We start from the raw sequence: 16,241 nt of genomic DNA on the forward strand, positions 1-16,241 counted from the left end.
AGTTTGAGGATATAAGAGGGAGTTAGGTCAAAGTTAAAAGGTGCAAAGGGGGAATTAACTCTCATATATATACACACACTAACAATTATCACCCTATATTACAATTATACACTTTTTCTTAATTAACTTTATCATTTCAAATATCTAACACCTGAAGTATATTTTAAAGAATATCCAATGGGCATCCCTATTTCAAAAGTGAAGTTTCCAAGTATATACTCAAAGCATTAAATACATATAAGTGCAATCTTCTTCTACTATTAGCACAAATTTTGCCATGAGAAAAGACGAGAAGCAAGAGAATCCTTGTATTATTTTCTTTTTCTTTTTGTAACACTTTGGTTATTTGGTAAAACAATTAAGTATTTAAAATTAATAAAATTATTTGTAACAAAAATATCTAACCTCTAAGTCCTTCTGATGACCGCTCCTGTCTCTCAAATTTCCTGGCTTCACTGGCTTGACGAACACGCCTGCATCAATGTTTTCAAAACCGGCTATAGTTGAAGTTGTCCAAGAATCGGTCAAGACCGGTCAAAACCATCCAACCCGGTAAATCGGGTCAAACCGCTAATTTCCGGTTTTTTAGTTTTCCTTCAATGTATTTTTTTAAGTTTTGCAAAATGTGACTAGTAAGGATTGAACTCAAGACCTTTGCTACTCAAGACCAACATAGTAACCATTGCACCATCATATCCACTTGTCTTTTATTATACCACATTTGTATAATATAAATCTCCATCTTTCTTTCCTCCGTTTTCCCTACAAAATCTCATGCTCTCATAACTTTTTCTTTATAATTTTCAACTCTCTCTCTCTCCTCTTTTCTTTTGTCACCCTTTTTTAATCAAACATCTTTAGTTTTAATTTATTGATGTTTTCTTACATCTTTTAATTTTATTTTTGTCTATTAAATTGAATTTTTTTAAAAAATAATTGTTTTTCTTTAACCATAAAAACTAATTATTAAATGCCACAATCACTCACTTTCATTTCTTTTTTTTTTTGCTTCTTATCAAGTTTGCATCTCTATTTTCGATTTTCTTGACTTGCTCCAAACTCTAAACTTCAAACTTTTTTTTAAGATGCAATCTCTAAATTCCAAAAAGTGAATTAAAATTTGAACTCACAATGTCTAATTCTCATAGACATGAATTTTGTATAATTTTAAAATATTGTGATATTGTTGGGTGGGATTTAAGATTATTTTTTTGGTAGATATAATTGAGATTGTTTCAACTTACAATTTAAAAAATTTATTTTTGAAAATCCTAGTTTTTTTAAAATATTAAACTTTTCATCATATAAAGTTTTAAATTAGTCCATTGCATGTCTTATTTTGTGCATATATATATTTATATAAATTATTTTTAAAAAATTCATTGAACCAGGGGTTGAACCGGTCCGACCGGTTGAACCTTGACCCGAACATTTCACCAATTCAATTAACGATCCGAGTTTTAAAACATTGGCCTGCATCCTTTCTCAATAAATCTTCTGAAATTTCCTCTTTTAAACTTCTTTTAATCATGAACCTCTGAATTCAACATCCAAGTTAAATTATGAGAAAAATCACGAGATTAGCACAATAATTTGCCATAATTACAAAAGTAATTTCTCAAAAAAAACACTTATTAAATTCACCATGACATATGAATTATAAAGATAAAATTTCATTAAAAAAAGTGGGTTGACTTCTCTAAGATGACAATTAATTTGGGACAAGAAAAAATGACAAACATGACAAATGTCATGGGAGTGAGGGAGTAATGTTCTCTCAGGATTATTATTTCAGACCCATACAATGTTACATGTACATGCGTACTTTCCTTCACTGTTATTGAAGGAAATTAAACCAAGCTGTGTTTAGTTTCCTAATCCTTTTAGTTTATTGTTTTGGTGTCTTGTATGTTTAGTTTCCGTATTGGTTTAAGAAATCTCAAATTAATTTCCAAATAAGTTTCAGTTTACAATTGTTTTTGTTTTATGAAACTTTGTAGTTTATAAATACTACCAGTTTAGTAGGTTGTTACTTGGAGAGTTGAGTTGAGTCTTAAAAAATAGGTTTGAGAGAAAGTCTCATAGTTGAGATTTATGAATTATCGTGAGTGAAAGGCTACGACTTAATATTTGTTTTTATTAAGTTTTGAGTTAATAAATAGTTGAGTATATGTTTGTGTGTTTATTCTCTTCCTCTTCCCACATTTTTTCTATATGTGCTAAAATTGCTTTCAGAGATATGTGACACTATCAAGATGAATGGAGTAAGTGAAGATGCAATTAGACATGGATTATTTCCATTTTCAGTGCATGATAAAGCTAAGGTATGATTGCAATCTCATTCTTCTACCACTTTTACTACTTGGGATGCCTTGTCTCGAGACTTTTTGAATAAATATTTTCCAACTTAGGATGGATATTACTAGTTTTAATCAACATGATGGTGAGTCATTTTATGAAGCATAGGAAAGATTTACAGATTTTTTAAGAAAATGTCCACATCATGGACTTCTCGATTGGCTTATAATCCAAACATTTTATAATAGCTTATCTTTTCAAATTAAAACTATAATTGATGCAGCCACAGGTGAAACATTAATGGGTAAATCACCGAAGGAAGCCCAAAATTTCATTGAAGAAATGGCAGCCAATAACTATCAATGAGCAAATGAGAGAGGTAATCTAAGAAGGCAAGCAGGTATGTTGGAAATGGATACTCTTAACATGTTGAGTGCCCAAATGAACAATGTGATTAAGTTGCTTAGTAAACAAGCCGAAGTTGGTGCTATTTCGTCATCCAATGTAAGTTTTGCTTGTTGTGCCACATATGGAGGGGATCATAAAACTAATGAATGTATTGATCTTGAATAGGTGCAATTTGTCAATAATTACAATCGATCATCACAAAACAATCTGTACTCAAACACATTCAATTTGGGTTGGAGAAATCATCTAAATTTTGGATGGAAATATCCAAATAATCAACAAAGGCTTACAAACCCATTTGACTTCCAACCAAGGCAACCAATTAGGGAGACTAAACTGGCTTAGGAATTGGCATTCAAGTGGCTAGCTAATGGGTCTAGTGATAAGATTGAAAGAACTGAGGAGAAGATGGACCCACTTACAACTATGTATAGAAGTTGGCCAATGCCATCAATGTTAGGCAACCGGGGTGAGCTTCCTAGTAGGACCAAGGTTAATCTTGGAGATCATGTAAATGCAATCATGCTTAGAAGTGGTAGACATTTAGAGGAACCTAATCTTGCTAAGAGGAGTGAGACCAAGGATAAGGAAATAGCAAAAGAAGAGGTAGAAAGGAAGGGTAAAGATCATATAGCTATTGACGTTGAGTATCCTACTTCAATTGTTGCTAATGATTCTATTCCTTTTCCTGGCAAGTTGACAAAAGACAATAAAGATAGGGAGTTTGAAAAAATTCTTCAAAATTTCAAATAATTGCACATTAACATTCCTTTGATTAATGTCATTAAGCAGATTCCTTCCTATGCACAGCTCTTGAAGGATATTACATCCAAGACGAGGAAGATTGTGGATAATGACACAATTGCATTGATAAAGAAATATAACACGTTGATTCAAAATAAACTACCTCCTAAAATGAATGATCGTAGAAGTTTTTCAATAGCTTGCACTATTAGTGATTTAAATTTTACTAATGCATTATGTTATTTAGGTGCAAGTGTCTTACTTATTCCTTTCTCAATTGCTCAAAAGTTAGGATTGAAGGAAGTAAAGGCTGTGAATATCATTTTGCAATTGGCAGATAGGTCTATTAAATATCCTATAGGTATTTTGGAGAATGTGCTTATAAAAGTGAAACAAGTTATTATACCTCTGGATTTTATAGTCTTACATATGGAAGAAGATGCGAAAATGCCTATTATTTTAGAAAAGCCTTTCTTAGCCATGACAGGTAGTATAATTGATGTTCTAGAAGGTAAGATGATGTTTTGAGTCAATGGTGAGATTGTAGAATTCAAGTTCTATCAAGCCAAGGAAAGTGAACCAATTGATCTTGACTTACATGGTTCATGTAATGAAAAAAGTGCTTTAAAGGTATGTGAAGAGGTTAACTCTTCAAGTTTGATTCAATATGATTTTCATATTTAAGGTATTGAGCATTTGGATGAAGCAATTGTAGAGCAATCCAAGCCTATACCAACTCAAGTCCAAGAGAATATAGGTAAAAAGTGGTATCATCTTGAGGAGGGTAAGTATTTTCTACTTATAAGTGATTATGAGCAAAATTACGATTTGCCTAACTTACCTCTTAAGCTTTTGAGGGTGTTAAATGATGGAGATTCATACCATGTTCATCACCAAGTGGAGTGGTTTGGAAGCTTTGATCCATGGGGAAGGCATTGCTCCCCAATTTACTATTAAAGGAAGAATCATTTTGAGTCGAACTTAACGACTTTAAACAAAGCGATTGTTGGGAGGCAACCTAACGATTTCTTGTTTTTGATATATTTTTAGTTGTTTCACCAGTGTTTTGTGTGCTTTGTAGGTGGCCATAACAAGGTTCATGTAAATCATCTCAAGTTCAAAAGTGCATACATTGAGGCAAAAGGAGCTTTCATGTCTAATTCATGCATTCCATGCATTTAATGTAGTTCATATTTGTGTTATAGTAATGCATGATCTTGTGTTTCTAAATGTATTGGATTGAAAAAGTGCATTTTCTCGGGCTAAATTCAAATTTTGCTTGAAGAACATGAAATTAGTTGAAAATCGGACGAGAGCAGGAACTTAACCAAATAGGGAGGAAAAACTGCAGAAACTTAGCCAAATAGAAAATTGGAGGAAAAACTGTAGAAATCAAAGTTTCTATAGTAAATCCAGCCAAGTTCCAACCGAAAATCATTGGCAAGGGAAGCAAAATTCTTTGGTGAGGTTATTGATGATTACTGGTGATAATTAATACATGGGTATGTGATTATTTAGTGAATTTGGTAATTTTTAGCTAATTTTTGGTCTTAATGTGACTTGATATAATTGTGATGATTATTCGCTAATGTGTTGAATTAAATTGCTTGGAAATAATTTTGTGAAGATGGGTTATTTGTACTATGATATTTACATGTTAAAATTGTGCATAGTTTGCTTATTTCTTGATTTTTGCATGAGTGTTCTAGGATTTATGGAATAGTTAATTTATAATCTTTTTAAGCCAAAATTTCATGTTCGAAGATGCTATTTAGCATTTATTTATGCTTAATTAGGTCATTAATAAGTGAGTGAGTAGTGTGTTTGCCTCAATTGGAGTTTGCATAATTGCTTCCTCTATTGTAATTATTGCACCTGAATTATTGGGGAATTATTTCTTATTGTATTTGTGTGTTTCACTTGGGAATTTAATAGATCATTTGTTGAAGTTAATAGTTGTGCTTACTTATGATATTGATTGATACTTGTTATGTAAGTTAGTTAACTATTTTGCCTCTTTTAAGAGAAGGGTAAATATGAGCATATGCTTATTATACTTAATTTAATTAAGTACCTATTCAATGAAATTAATGTTTGTAATTTTATTTAGGTACAAGGCTCGCACTAAGAATGTCGGGGTGAAATCTCCATCTCCCAATAGAAAAGGTGAAGCTTCTATGTCTACTTCTAGGCCACCACGTACCAAAAGAAAAACGAGTAGTTGTCTTGTTCTTGAAGAGGAATCATCATTCGAAGTGGAGATTCATCAACAAGAAAAACAAGAAGTTGAACAAGTGGAGCAAGTTACATATGATAGAACACTGTTCACCTTGGCCAAAAATGAAGTATGGTATAACCCCCGATTGGCAGCTAAGGTATTACTAGAGAAGAATGTGACTCCTGATGTTGAGAAAGTGTACCATCTTAAGGAATATTTTGCTAAGCTGAAATAGGAGAATTTCTTTAATCTTCCAAACAGTTGTTATGAAGACCTTGTCCGTGAATTTTATGCAAACGTGGAAGGCAAGCAGTCTTTCCACTTTAACAGGGGAGAAATTACGAGTATAGGTATAAAATTATGAGTATAGGAGAAATTATGAGAAATTATGAGTATAGGACAATGAACCAAAGGCTGAATCCATCGAGCTAATTTGAAAGATTTTCTTCATGTTCCTGATGCTAGGTATAAGGTTGATTTGAAGAAAGTATTTAAACATCGTGACTCGGACTCATGGAACATGGTAGAGGCACTTGTACGCTTGGGAGTTGAGTATAAAGCCACTTGCAAAATCGGGTGATATTCCGTATTAACTTCCACTTTGAAGGAGCCATATCGTCTTCTCATCTGTTTGTTTGCCTCCAATGTTATTCCACGAGCGAGTGGTACTAATGAGGCGCACACTAGTGATTTCTATTTCTTAGACAAAATGGAGCATGGATTAGGCAATCTCCAAAGTATTCCATTATGAAGCATTATCACCAACCACATGTGGACAATTGTTCAAAATAATGATGTCAAACATGCTTTCCTATATGCTCGTTTCTTAACATTGCCATTTCAAAGGGCTGGAGTGAATTTCACTAATGCTATCCCTACGCGCCTCAAGAAGAAAGATGTGTTTATACTGGATTTTTGCAAATATCTTTTCAAGGCAAAAGAGATTAGTGGCCCTTCAACTCAAGGTGACGTTCAAGGTGAAGCTCGACAGGAGAAAGAAGTAGAAATTGCATATTTAAAAGAAGTTCAAGGGGTTGAGACAACTTCCCAACCGACTTCAACCATTCCTTCCTCCTCACATCCTCCTCTATCACCTCAAGACGCTTGATCTTTTTTCGAAAAGATGGACAAATTGCTTTGTATCGAGGCCAAGGTAAAGAAGAGTTGAAGAGAGCATAAAAGGAACTCTGAGCATTTTTGATGCACTAAGGTTAAACTTGGCAACAATGCACCACTGACTCCACCCTCTTCGCTTGACCAAGTGGCTACTTAAGTGAGTGATCATCTCATTTCCCCTTGTCCTTTCCCAATTTGCATGATTCCCCTTCTCATTGCATTTTAGTTTCCTTTTTAGTTGTTTTTTGTATTGTTTTAGCTCTTTTTATCCAAGTCATCTTCAATTATGCAGTAGTGCTTGAGATTTGATGGGATTAGAACAACATCACAAGGCATTGGACTTAGAAAACACAAGTTATAAGAGGAGTATTATTTCTTATCATTTTGTTCTCTACTTCTCACACATTGAGTACCATGTGTAGTTTAAGTGTGAGGGAGGGGAATTATTTGAAATTGCAATTTTATGCCTTGTGATGGGATTTTATGCCTGTTAATGCTTGTGAAATGTTGGATTGATATTTGGAAATAATGTTATGTGATTTTTTTTATCAAATTTGAGTTTGTTGGTAGGGACTTTCGTCCATTCTTATGGGGAAACTGTGTCAAAAATTTTCCAAAATATTTTGACAAATTTCATTTTGGCCCAAAAAGTTTTATCTTTTTGCTATCTTATGTTAATTGGGTCAAATTGTTCCATCCATTATAATTTTAATTCTTCTACATGTTGAAACAATTATGTGCATCTTAGAAAATTTAGTCCTCATTTCATTTGGAATTAGTTATTATGCAATTAGGATTTTTGTTTCTTAGAAAGTATATCTTATAAAGTGGGGAAAATGATGCCTATATTTTACATGATGAATGAGATTTCTGCCCTTTATTAAATTTTACAAGTGGGCAATTGTATAGTTAATAAAATCTAATCTCTTCCTTTGTTTATATTAATTATGTTTTACGAAGAAGGCATGTTTAGTTATTGTAGCTTGTTCATCAAAAAAAAGAGAGAAAAAAAAAGAGAAGAGAAGTGAGAATAAGAGTTTTTTTTCCTACTCCAATGATTCTTGTACTAAGTAACCAGGGGTTGCCATCTACAAATATTGACACTAGCATAAAAAGATACTCAAATTAAGAGTATGTAAGCAACTTGAATAGTGAAATGTTAAGTAACTGGGGATCCTCATAGAAAAGTGTCAATTTTCGAATCAAAAGACATTTTTGCTATTCGAGTAAGAATTTTATGAATAAAGTACCTCTTAGTTGTTCAAAAAAAATGATGAAAATGATTGTAAGAGGAGAAAAGCATCAATTGACTATGTGATTTGCTTATTTGTGAAATTAAGTTAAGGTGAGAGATTGTGTTTAAATTATTGAAATTCGGGTATAATTATCTTCCCTTTATTTGATAGTATGAGTACTTGAAGTGATTTAAATAATTGTATGATGATTGATTGCCAAGTTGAACAGAACTTGAATTTGAAAGAATGCATATAATGTTTCAACTCTTAACTCATTTTTATTGATTTTGTGTCGATTGTTTGAGGACAAGCAATGACCTAAGTGAGGGGGAATTGATAAGTGACAAACTTGAGTGACTTTTTGATGAGAAATCATGTCATTGTTAGTCACTTTTGGGATATTTAAGATGAAACAAGTCATTTTTTTTTATTAAAAAGTGGTTAATAAGTTTATTAGAATCTTAAGTGGTTTATGTCTCTTTTATTCGCATCATTTTCATGATTTATGTAGGAATTGGCTCTGGACTTCATTTTGGACAAGAAAGAGGTTTATATTAAGTTGATTAGAATCCTAAAGTTCTTGAGGATGGCGAGTTTTAAGGGTGATTCGAGTCACAAGAAAAAGAAAACAAAGAAACCTGTCGAAAAAGGAAGTCGACTTGAATCCTCAAAGGAATCCAACCATTTTTTGGAGGAATTGCTTGGAGAGATTCATGGCAATGAGTTGGCTTGAAAAATCAAAATTTGAAGAAAAACAAGGGAGGAATCTGGTCAAGAAATCCAGCTGGACTTTGGAGGGATTACTTGGAGAGATTCTAGTCAACTTTTGAGGCTACAACTTGTCCAACTTGATTTCACCTCCATAATTTCACTTCTTTTTACGAACTTTTTGCAGCTCATTTGCAGCTATAATAATGATAGTTTGAGTCACATTTCTTGGCTTGTAACATCTATATATTCATGTCTTAAGCAAGAAAAAAGAGCTTTTAGTTCTTAGCACTTAGACTAGGTATTTTTTTCTCACCAGTATAGAGAAATGTGTACGAAGAATTTGGAGAAATATTTCATTTGTAACTCATTTTGGTTGAGAAATAGAAGATTTTTGGGAGTTTGCTCATCATTTGGCTAACCTTTCTCAACTATCTCTTTATTTTTTTTGTGCAATATGAGTCTAAGCAATGAATCTTAGTGTTTACTTGTTTTATCTAATACATGAAACTAAATTTCTAGATTTAGAGAGTAGATTAAACTAATGATTCCTTGAATATGAATTGAATGTGGTTTACACTCGTTATCTCTTGTAATAACTTGTCCATTTATTCTTGCTCTATTACTTGTCGTTTGATCACCAATGGCAGGCTATTAGTTGTTATTACTCAATGATAATTGGTAATAATAATGGAAAGGGATAAATGGAACTTAAGGAGTAGGCTCAAGAGAGTAGAGATATACTTAAGTGGATTTTCTTGAACATTTCATGTAGTAAATAAACTAGATTTAGATCGTCACCATGAGAGTAGGGAAGACTAGGTTAGTTAATACCATTTCATCATAAGAATGAGTTTTGGTTAATATTGGAAATGAATCCCTAGTTAGAAAAGAATAGTAATAAAAGGTAAATTCATTCACTTGCCTTTTTGGACCATTAGTGGACTCTACAACCTAGAACCTTAGCATTTAGAGTATCTTTTCCATTTGTCTTTCTTTACAAGTTAGTAGTTTGAAGTATTAATTAGTAAATTAGTTGCTTGTTATTGCTTTTAATTGATATTAGTCTAGATAATAGAGTAAGCCAAGGACCTAGTAATTGATTAGACGCTCCTTGTGGGATCGACCCTGACGCACCTCGTACTTCTAATTTGACCTGTATGCTTGTAGCAAACGGGTTTATTTTAGATTTAAACTTGTACACATATTTGAAACCCGTCAAAGTGACAACTCCAAATTCAATCACAAGTGACTTTGTAATTGTAAATGAAGAGTAAGAAATTTCGCTTTTCTCTACTATTTAACATATGATTATATTTTAACATCATATTTTTGATTAACTTCTTTCTATTCAAAGGAAAAAACTGATACTACTTACTCTGTGGAATGAGTTCCAAGAATACGAAGGCAACATCCTTGCTAACACCATTGCCAGTGTTCCTATGGTGTTTGCTATGGAGTAAAAGTTTCCATTTTCAATAGTAAGCCTACCTACCTTAGGAATTTATTATATGCCAACCATATATGACTTATATTTCTCATACATAAAAATCCTTTTTCTCCGTTTCAATAGGTCTATCTTTGAGCACAATAAGACTATTTGGCATTGTCATCAATCCACTAGTCCACGGGGATTGTCACCTTGTCAATGGTATTTTATCTATCCCCTATTCTTTAAATACATATACAATTAATCATCCTAATTACTCTATATTATGAAAATATAGTATAGGTATAGCATCCATAAAGAAGAAGTTAAAAATCCATTGGAAGCAAAAGCATACAAGAATCCAACATTGCTGCTGCCACCACCAACTCGGGAGGATATCAACACCATTCATGATTGGCTTCATTTGCAACTGTTAGAACAATCCAATTTCTTAGCCTAACCAGTCAATCTAATCATTTTATACTTTAAATTTTTGAAAAATAAAATAGTAATATACTGAAATTTTAATTCATTTATAGCAAAAAGCAGCATGGATAAGTGGAAATGTCCAGTTAACATTAAGACTGTTGAGCCAAACGCAGATTAAATCATAAGATGTTCATCAAGCAAACAAGAAACTAAAGTGGAACTGAGGTATCATTGTATATTTAACTTGTAAAAAAAGTATTCCTTCACGTTCTGTATACTACTATATACTAAACCTATTATGTTTTATTTAAGGTGCCGAATTGGAATAACACTAACTAATTCAATGGGAATCATTCAATGTCTGATATATGGAAAGAAGTATAGATATTAATACAATTGACTGCTACCCAACTTAGAGAAGCAAAAGAACATGTATAGTACTAAACTTCACTTTTAAGTTATTTTTTGTTGCTCATATGTACAAACATGAATATACAAATACTAAAATTCATTATTCTAATATCAAGGGCTAATAATGAATCAAGAAATTTCTGCCATCATGAGAAAGTACAAATTAATCTTTTTTTTTTTTAAATATGTGAGACAACTTTCCAAGGATAATGTTAGAGGAGAAACACAATCACCAAAACCTACACCACAAATGAGCTCCCTAAGGCACCACTACCTCTACTAGATCTACCAATAACTATCCAACCCTTGGAAGTTGCCACATCATCAAGCAGCAAACAAAAGCAGTTACTAGAAGATCAAATATTCACACCAACTGCAAAGTTGGTGCTTGAAGAAATAGCTAAATTCACTGTTAACAAAGGAATATTCATTGCTGAACCAACTGCTACAAAAAGAGTTCTGACATTCACTGAAGTAGAGGCTTAATAGATAGCCCTCACAAATACTATAGCACAGAGCCACAAGACAGTTGAAGACACTGCTGCTGTCATAAATTCATCCAAAAGTGCTTCAACTGACAAAGCTACCACATGCCCAGTAAAGAAGCTCAAACAGCAAGAAGAAGAGAATTAACCTCCTATGAACTCTGACTACAATCTTTTGCTATTATTATAAAAGAATTTGGTATTCTGGTATACAAGTCTATCATAGCTCAAGTGCAGTGTTAGAATCCATTGCTCCAATATCATCTATTGCTCCAATATCTTTTGATAGAGCAATGTATTCTATTACTTAGATATACTAGCACCTTGCTTAGCAACTTGAAACAATTATTTACTACAAGTAGCTCTAGAATCATATCAGCATCTATTGTTTCAATACTTTTTGATAAAATAATGCATGCTATTGTTACTACCATAGAACAGTATGATAGTTAGGTCTATAACTTTGTTATTCTCAAAATGCAGTATTAGAATCATCTAGTCCAATATCTTTTGATAGAATAGTGCATTCTAATACTTATATGTGATACAACTTTTTCTAGTAGGATGAATCTATAGTTTTGTGTCAACAGTTTAAAATTTGTAGAAATTTGTCTACAAAATAACTTATGACTTTATATACATCTATAGATGAACTATCAATCCTCATGTATAATTTGGATTCTGACAACTATATTTCATACATAACAGGTTGAACATTAATTAAATGTCCAATTGGATTTAGATGAATCATTATTTATTCTGACGAAAACTTTTTACCCTTTCAAATGAGTAGTTTGTTTTTCGTATCACATAAAAATTTAGATATGACAATCTATACATTTAGAAATGAAAGTCACGAAAGTTTTCCATCATTTAGACCTAACATATTGGACATTGGCTATGCCTTGCACAGCCAGAAATTTTCTAGTACTATGACATATAAAATTGAGAAGGATAGATGTCACATAATGTGCCAATAGACATATCTATCAAGTATCAACTAGTAAAAGTAACTCAATGAGTCACTAAAGTTTAAAAGTTTATAAGCTAAAAGTTTAAGTACTGAATAAGTTTCCGCGTGCCATCTCATCTTACAACCTCGTATGTTTGCATGGGATACTATAGCAAATAGTGCCATTACCTCACTCACTTATCAAGCTCACGGTACAAATACCACATACCTTCGAGGAAGAAGGATTTGATCTCCAGAACTTTTAACTTCCATGCTCTTTTTTTGGCCAACTATTCTCCCCAATCTCCCTAAATTGATTTTGGCATGGACCTATTTTGCGGGAATTAGCCCGCGCCTTTCTTCTGCAGGTTCAACCCCAGGGCGGATCACCCAATGGTCACCAAAAAATCAAGAAATTCACCAAGGATATATTTTCAACCAATAAATTAATCATACTATAGGATTCAGCAACAGAAACAACATACATTCTATTTGTAATGCAGAAAATTGAAAAGTATAACAAAGTTTAATTATCGAAGTCATGTTAATGCACGCTGGTCTTTCAGTACTTCATTTTAGTCTTAAGATGTATTTCTTTTTTTCCTAAAGTTTTATGTGGATATTTTAGGTAAAAATTCGAGTGATAATAAAAGAAATAGCAAGTACTTAGTAATTTAACTAAAAATTTGTTTTCCTTGGTTGCTTATTCTAAAACAGATGATTCTTCCTCCACTTGACATCCCGCTTGAGTACTCTCTTTGTCCTTTTATTCCTTACTCTTTTAATATGTCTCAAAATGTTTATTTTCTTTAAATAAAAACTTTGTATCATAAGATAGCCTTTTTTTTTCAAGCATCTTATACGCTAAAAATGTAAGTTGAATTATAAGTTGCTATTAGGTTTTTTCACCTTTTTTTCTGGTTAAACACACTAAATCTTTGAGCTTTGTTTCCACTTGCACTTTGTTGGAAAAGAGGTATCGATACAGGCATACAATATCAAAGTTAACCCAAGAAAAATTATACTTTTCCCAAGTACCAATTAAAATAGAAACAAACCAAATCACCAAGCAACGAAACCAACAATAATAATAAAAATCAGAAAAGTTAAAAGCACAGGACACCGAGATTTTTAACATAAAAAACCCAAATTGGAGAAAATCACAGTATTTAGTCCAATCAAAATCTTCCCTATCACAATAATGGGCATATATACGTCTATTCAAATCATCTAGATGACAACGACATCATCAATGTCAACCTAGTGAAATTGATACAAATTCATCTCCCAAAAACTAATATTGTCAAAGAAGTGGGTTTGAAAGAGTGTTAACAAGCGAAGAGAATAGAACTTGACAAGAAGATTGCAGGCTAAAATTTTGTCTCAATCGGGTTTTAAATTACCATCCAATCAAGGTTTTGAAGTTTCAAACATCTCTCTGTGTCTCTCTATCTAGCTTCTTTCTGCCCAGTCTCCCTCTTTCTCTCTCTTTGTTCTCACTCGAGGTTGGCAGCTGAAGCTTTTCTCTTGTTTTTAAAATGAAACCCGTGGCTCTAGTACTAGTCAAGAGACTAATCACTGGGTTTGCTTCAAGTCAAATTGATCAACTAATGGGTTTTTGTTTCATGGGCCACCAAATGATGAGGAACAAGTCAAATAATCTCCCACTCCAACTTATTTGGGAGCTCCACTAAACCTGCTTTCTATCTGCAAAACAAGAGTTTCTCTTTAGGCAATAACTTAGTCAACATATCAGTATCATTTTCATTAGTGTGAACCTTCTCAAGTGTCAATAACTTGGAATCCAAAACATCTCGAATCCGATGATACCTCATATCAATATGCTTGGTTCGAAAGTGAAATATAGAATTCTTACATAAATGAATGGAACTTTGACTGTCACAATGATAACTGTACTTCTCTTACTTCATATGTAATGATCCCACATCGACTAGGGAGGGAGCCTGGGTTGCTTTGATAAGTCTGTAGTGGTCTCTCCCACCTCGACGAGGCCTTTTGGTGAGGTAGCCTGCGGGTGCCTGTTGTGTTGTCCAGCACCGCCAAGAACAAAACCCACGGCCCCACGGGGTGTCAAACTGTGGGACAATATTGTTGAGTGACTGTTAGAGTGGTATCAGAGCCGACTCCCGACCCTGATGTGCCAGCGAGGACGCTGGGCCTCCTAAGAGGGGTGGATTGTAATGATCCCACATCGGTTAGGGAGGGAGCCTGGGCTACTTTGATAAGTCTGTAGTGGTCTCTCCCACCTCGACGAGGCTTTTTGGTGAGGTAGCCTGCGGGTGCTTGTTGTGTTGTCCAGCACAGCCAGGAACAAACCCACGGCCCCACGGGGTGTCAAATTGTGGGACAATATTGTCGAGGGACTGTTAGAGGTACTTTGATATGTTGGACTGGTGGATATAATATACTCCGTTTGAGCTTTTAAGAACCATCGATTATATTCATGCTTGAGTTTTGTAGTGAGTCCCGACAAGAGTTGGGTAGGCAGCCCTCCGAACCCTTTGGTTCGCCTTAGGGGGAGATGGGGCTGTCACAAGAAGGTCAAGAATTCGGTCAGCAGTCCTCCCTTCTCTCGGTTTCCCTCTTTTCTCTTCCTCTTCTAGTTTCTACCATTATAACTCATCAAAATCACACTCATACACACATTAACATCTTAACAGCCCTTAAACAACAATGGTGGAAGTTCATAAAGCCCACATCAACCAACCAAATTCAACTAATAACAACAATAAGGAAGCTACAAGCTTCAAAGCTAGAAATGTACCAAGAAAGCAAGGATTTTGTGTGTTACCTCTTGGAGCTATGAAACCTAGCAAAAATCAGAATTTTCCTTCCCAATTTTCACCACCATCAACCACCCAATCCACCCTCAAAGCCACAAAATCAGCTCCTCCACTTAGCTAGGATGAAAACCCACAAGTTGATGAGGAACTTTGATGGATTAGGTGCAAGGTTTGAGCAGAAAATTGGAGAGCTCTTCTTCCTTTATTTTTTTCTGGTGAGGGCCAAATTTAGAGAGAGAGATGAGAGAGATTGTTTCAGATTTTTTTTATGTGTGTTTTTGGGGAGAAAAGGAAGCTTAAAGGCTAAGTTTTCAAGGTCAAACCTCGCTAGGTCCGAATAGGGTTTCACGCGACCACTTTTCGCTCTCGTTTGCTACTTTTGTGCACTCAACCTCCGAGGTAATTCCTCTAGTGCATTAATAGTATATTCTTAGTAGTCTAATATCAAATTCTTAAATCTCCAATTAAGCAAATTAATACGCCTGTCGGGGCCATTTCGGCACGCGGGCGCACAAGGGTCGAACTTAAGGAATTCACTCGAACTTTAAAATTCAACTTATTCGACTCTAAAACTTTAAAATATGATAATTCAAGTATATATAACAATCAAAATCACCATAAATAATTCAACTCAAATCAATTTGGTCATTAAAATAATAATTGTTTAAAGAACCAATTGTTTAGACTCATTTTCAAGAAATTCATGCAATTTGGGAAAACTTAAGTAACTCACATGCAAAAATACTTTTAAATGACCAATTTAAGAATATTTTGCAATAATTAAAATATGAATCCTCACATCCTCTCCCCCTTAAGAGAATTTCGTTCTCGAAATTCATACCTTCAACTACCTCGGTCGACCCCAGAGTCTGTCGACCAATAGAGGCATATGTTCCAGTTGGCACTTGTGGTCGGTTCCCTCCTTCAGTAGTTCGTTCAGAAGTAGTTCCATATCCTTGTCGATTATTACTCTCTCGTGGTTGCTTTCTTGAGCAGTTGCTAAC

At 33.8% G+C, this 16,241-nt stretch overlaps 1 non-coding gene across 1 annotated transcript; it reads right to left on the reverse strand.

Moving 5' to 3' along the window:
* Positions 1 to 2,403: 2,403 nt before the first annotated feature.
* LOC113719559 (small nucleolar RNA R71) lies at positions 2,404 to 2,510 on the reverse strand. The gene has a single exon (XR_003454920.1). It is a non-coding gene; the product is annotated as a small nucleolar RNA R71 (small nucleolar RNA).
* Between the last annotated feature and the right edge of the window lie 13,731 nt (positions 2,511 to 16,241).

The sequence above is a fragment of the Coffea arabica genome, chromosome 1e (assembly GCF_036785885.1).
Source record: "Coffea arabica cultivar ET-39 chromosome 1e, Coffea Arabica ET-39 HiFi, whole genome shotgun sequence".
NCBI lineage: Eukaryota > Viridiplantae > Streptophyta > Magnoliopsida > Gentianales > Rubiaceae > Coffea > Coffea arabica.